The sequence below is a fragment of the Dreissena polymorpha genome, chromosome 4, assembly GCF_020536995.1.
Source record: "Dreissena polymorpha isolate Duluth1 chromosome 4, UMN_Dpol_1.0, whole genome shotgun sequence".
NCBI lineage: Eukaryota > Metazoa > Mollusca > Bivalvia > Myida > Dreissenidae > Dreissena > Dreissena polymorpha.
Window position 1 is genome coordinate 64,768,058 of NC_068358.1, and position 5,357 is coordinate 64,773,414.

Genomic DNA, 5,357 nt, shown 5'->3' on the forward strand with positions numbered 1-5,357 from the left:
GATCGTTTGATTTTGTGTCGAAGAACGTTATCACATTATAAAGCTTAATCCAAATGATACAAGGGTCTTGTAAATCAATAGTTTATATAAACATACGTATTGATAAAAATATAATATATAAAATGTACAAAGCAAGTTTAACATTAAAACAGGCACAACAATTATGAATTATTTTACCTGTCGTTACTCTAAAGAAATGAGTTCTTTTTGTAGCCATTATTTAATCATACTATCCAATCTATTCTCCTAGTAGTTTAAGCTGGATTGTAATAAGTTGAAAAAAAGGCAAGTTATATTATCCATTTGTCTTTATTTATACGTTCCAATAAAGCAAACAACTAACATACATATCGGTTATGATTGAACTTATTTATATGTACCACATATTTGCCGCGATAATAAACATGTATATCATGCTTGTTTTTTATTTAATACATACTTGTTAACTAAACAATATTATAATATATGGCGATAAAAATATATAACAACTTTCATCTGAAAGTAAAAGAAAAGCATCACAATAAGTAAAACACATTTAACAACTCATCAAAACATTTAAGTGCATAAAAAGTGATATTATCTTTGTAACTGCTGTGGAATCCATGATAATAAAGCATACAATACATGTATCGAAAACAAGTCTAGTACAGCGCAGTATACAGTTTGTTCGAAACACTATCGCATAAGTAATATAATGTACTATCTATCACAAATAAATGTTGTTTTTGTACACGGGTATAACAAATTTATCATGAAACAACAAGTAACAGCCAATGTAGTAACTAACAAGAAATAATATCAATACATAAATTAAACAAGCTAGTTGTTACTGTTTAGAATCGAATTATCTTACAATTTACGATCATAACACATTGGTCAAGAAACTTAGTTCTTTTTTACTGATTGGTGGTCAGTTTCTTACGAACGAGTTCGACTTTAATTTGCAGTCATTGATTGACATGTCTTTTTTGTTTATGGCTTAACAGCAATTATAAATCATTTACAAAACAAATATTACCAAAGGTTAGTTGCTATACAAATATACCCAATGTAAGTAAAACTGTTTTTCGATGATAAGTTCGACTGAAGAGCATTAATCTAAAAATCGGCAAAAAATTGCTTTGTCAGAGGTTGACGAAAGCGTTGCTCTTTTTTGACAGCAAACAGATAGTTAACGTTACAGAATTCAATCATTCAATTCTTGTGTTTCTTATCTATCGAAATTATTCATTCCATTATTTGAAAATATAACGCTAAAGGTCGGATTTAAGGGATAAGCACCTGTGAGTTCGAAACAAATGCGACATTTCATGTATTGAACAAATCAAACGTTTTAAAACAAATTATTGATTTTTGAGGATACAAATAACAATTAGATCGAAGTAAATGAATTCGAAACTAATCTTATTTGATAAACTGCATCGGGATTTAGGCAATACACTTGAGACTGGTTAGATTTAATTAATGTCTGTACTGAGAAAAGTTATGAAGACATGGTTAAAACATATCTATTTAGTTTTTCGTAAACGCATTTAAGAATCCAATACATACTACCTTGCGAAAGTAGGTAGGCATTGTGTGAATGCCTATCATACGATTAGTCTATCTTCTTTCATTTGACACTGTGTAAACTACTAAACGTGTATATTAAATGTATCGTTCTGTCTAAACTAGAAACGGAATAGAACATGATAAAAACATAAATACTGTAAAGGTCCGGTAAATTGATATATGTAATAATACAAAGGTGTCACAGAAGTATGTTGGTACCGAATAAATGTCAATACGTTTGAATTTGTCGGCATTAATTTGTAATATGCTTAAACTCGAGAAAGAGATAAAAGTAGTAGAGTTTTAAATATAAGGTAGATGTGATTGGACGAGAGGCAGTTGCGGGACGGGGCATTGTAAGCAGAATAAGGTATGTTCTTGCGATGGAGTAACGTTAAAATATATTACCATCTCGGATGAAAGACTGAGCATGATCGAATGTCTGTACTATTTAATTTGACAAGAAATTCGAATAAAAAGTGAAATGTATATAAAATCTCAACACATTGAACATATGGACTTTCAAATATGGTTTTGCGTACCAATGTTCATCTTCGTCTACTTTTGCTTTGAAAGCAGAGAGAGATGAAGCCGATTTTCTATACTGTGTGTTCAATAAGTTTATAGTTCATGGTTATAAAGATAATAATAAAAACTGCAATTTTATGAAAAGCTGCAAATAATGTCAAAATTACGTAGTATAAAAGCCGTTCTTAGGCCATCACCGGAGGGGATCAGTCTACACAAATATGGAGTTGATAGCACTTTATAGATCTTGTAGAAGAGGGCCAGTTTATGTTTAGATCTCCTATTTTAGTAATATTCGAGAGCCGATTCGTTTTATATATTCTGTATAGATGCGAAACGTGTTTACCCACTAATTATCCTTGCTGCTACTTTTCCAATTCTTTTGTATCTTGTGTATCCCAGACTACATCGGCGTATTCAAAACTGGTCAATTACGTGTCGTGTAAAAATATAGAAAGGACTGTCTATCAAGAGTAAACTCAAAAGATCTAATTATATTGATTTTGATTTTCGTCATTATTTCTGGCTTCTATGAGCATGAGTCGATCGTGAATTAGAAAACTTCAAACTATATTTTTATGAGACGAAACCTCATTATTATCGGTGATTATATATATAAGCACATATAATTAAAATACTGAGTAGATTTCGCTACAAAATAATTACGTCTTTTGTATATTTTTTTATTGGGTTATGTATATACATGTGATTTGTCGAAGTATTGATGTTACTTTGAATTAAAGTAAATATCGTCTCAAATTATGGATGGCGCCTGAGCAAAAAATTCCGAATGAATAGGTATGTTTTTAGGTTTGACAAAATCTAATACGTATAAGTGGTATACGCCCGACGCGCACCCTGTATTACTACTATATATACATACACAGACCAATGAATGTGTAGGACTACATTTAACAATATAAAATATAATAACATAGTTAATTTGTTTCTAAAGGAAAATGTTTCGCAAAAAAACACTAACTATACAGATACAAATTATAATATCGTTTTAATGCAGTTCAAACCGGCCGGTTGGTCAACACAAAAGAACACAGAATTGCATTGACCCATATATTTGTCTTTCAGGACTGTTGTCGTCGTTTTAGTGACTTTGCCACCAACAAACACTACAAAACGGCACATCACAGTCGCCAACACATCAACACCAGAGCCAAACAATTAGATATGAATACAATCTGTTGTCATTCTGGCGGGTAAACACTTGTGGTCTTAACTTTTAATAGAGGGTTTAGCGAATTTGAAAGGCGTCAAATCGACTTGCATCTTTATTCGTCGGATCGGTACGTGCTGTCGTAATAATCATCATCTTTATCAACATCATAAAAACTCTTATTGTACTTAACATTCTGAACTGTCTAGCGAATTTGAAATGACCGGTTTGGGTAATTCTAGACCGGCCATTACGACATTGATATTACCTGCCCTTATTTTAGGCTCAAATTAAAAATAGCCTGAACTTAATATGAACAATACTATAACAAGTATTATGTTACCACCTTTCTCTATACAATATGGTATAATTGTTAGCGGTTTTCAAACGGTATGCGATTAGTTATAAAGGTTTTGAAACGCATATTCCGGACAATCGACATTCATAAATACAGACGAATTTGTGCTTCTTTTACACGAGAAAGCGACGCCATCACTTTGACGGTCTTTGAAGGGTCCGATAAAAATAATTCGCATAGTGTTTGCATCTTTACATGGATGAGTGGGATCAAAATCGAAAAAAAGCTGTTGCTTGAAAGCTGGGAATCTAATAGTTACAAACGTCATTTGCAGGCTTAAAGGGGCATTTCAACGGCTAAACAGGTACTTTCGTTTTAATAAGAGGAATATATATTTTTCATTTGTTCATAATAATAATAATAATAACAATAATAATAATAATAATAATTGTTTTTATGTATATTTTAATCAATAAGTTGCTTAAATCTACTTCAATATATTCTTCTGAATTCATTAAACGGTCGATTATCGAATAAATCTGTCTTTTACAATCACGCAGTAGAATACGTATTACTTTATTTTTAAAAGCTGTCGACAGGAAATCATTATTAGTTTCCTTTAATATTCAATTAAAATCTCAAACGACTAACTAGATAGTAAAATAATAATTTGAATTGCACGTTCTAGTAAGAACAAATCGTCGATATGATCATGTTACAAAAACTTTCTATTTAGAATACATTGTTTTTACAACTGGGTTATATCAAGAAACATTTGAATCTTCATATGTTAAAAGCGGGTTAGAATTTTTCGTTTGGGACATATGACCATATATTTTTTCAATGGACATACATTTATAGCATTAACATAGTTATTATGTTATATATAAACGTATTCCTAACAATTAACAATAAAATACTGTAAACTAACAATATTATTTAAGTTTGGTTTTTCCTGAAGTGTGTTTTATACTTATATTCCTTTCAACTTTTGAATAATTTATTATAGCTATAGTTAAAACTCAAATATTAGTTTTTTGATTTACGCTTTTGAGAAAATAACATGCTTACACATTTTACCCATTTTTCCTGTGTTAACGTTAATAACGGATTATAAGTTTATACGCTCCACATGTGTAATTATACAAAACGGCTTTATGGTTATTTGAAACGAAAATTTGTGTATTTAGTTTCAAATACACGTTTTCAATCACATCCAAACTGTGAGAATGTTTATTGAAAAAAGAACATGGCTGTCTCGCTCTTTATTTTACTAGAGGGTAACGTTCAAAAAGCGTTTAACACCCATGCTAACTATCTTATAGGGGTTTGGTTGTTCGAAAAAGTTAAAAACCTCGAGTATTCATTTTAAATGTAGCTGATTCTTTACAATTAATACGCTGTGTGAATACAAAGTCGCGGGTAGAATCGATCGCGGTGTTTATTTATATTGTATTATAAATGGTTTAATGACCCGCAATTATCGAATAATAATTATACATTTTTGTTTGGCAGGACTACGACGTAAATCTTTCAGTGTTGATTACCAACTGCCTATGAAAAAATAAATCAATCTCAATAGCATTATACACAAGTATATCACTCAAGCGCCATAATTTGACATGCACGAATTGCTTTCTTAACATTCCGTCATTCATTCGAGGTGTCAGCTGTCACAAGCGGAAACCTGATCAAGAGCGGGATATAATCATTCAAATATATTGTCATTTTCTTAAAATAATATGGGAGGAATAGCGCCCCTTATATTATTTATGCCCGGTTTCAGACATCATCGTGTAGACATATTAT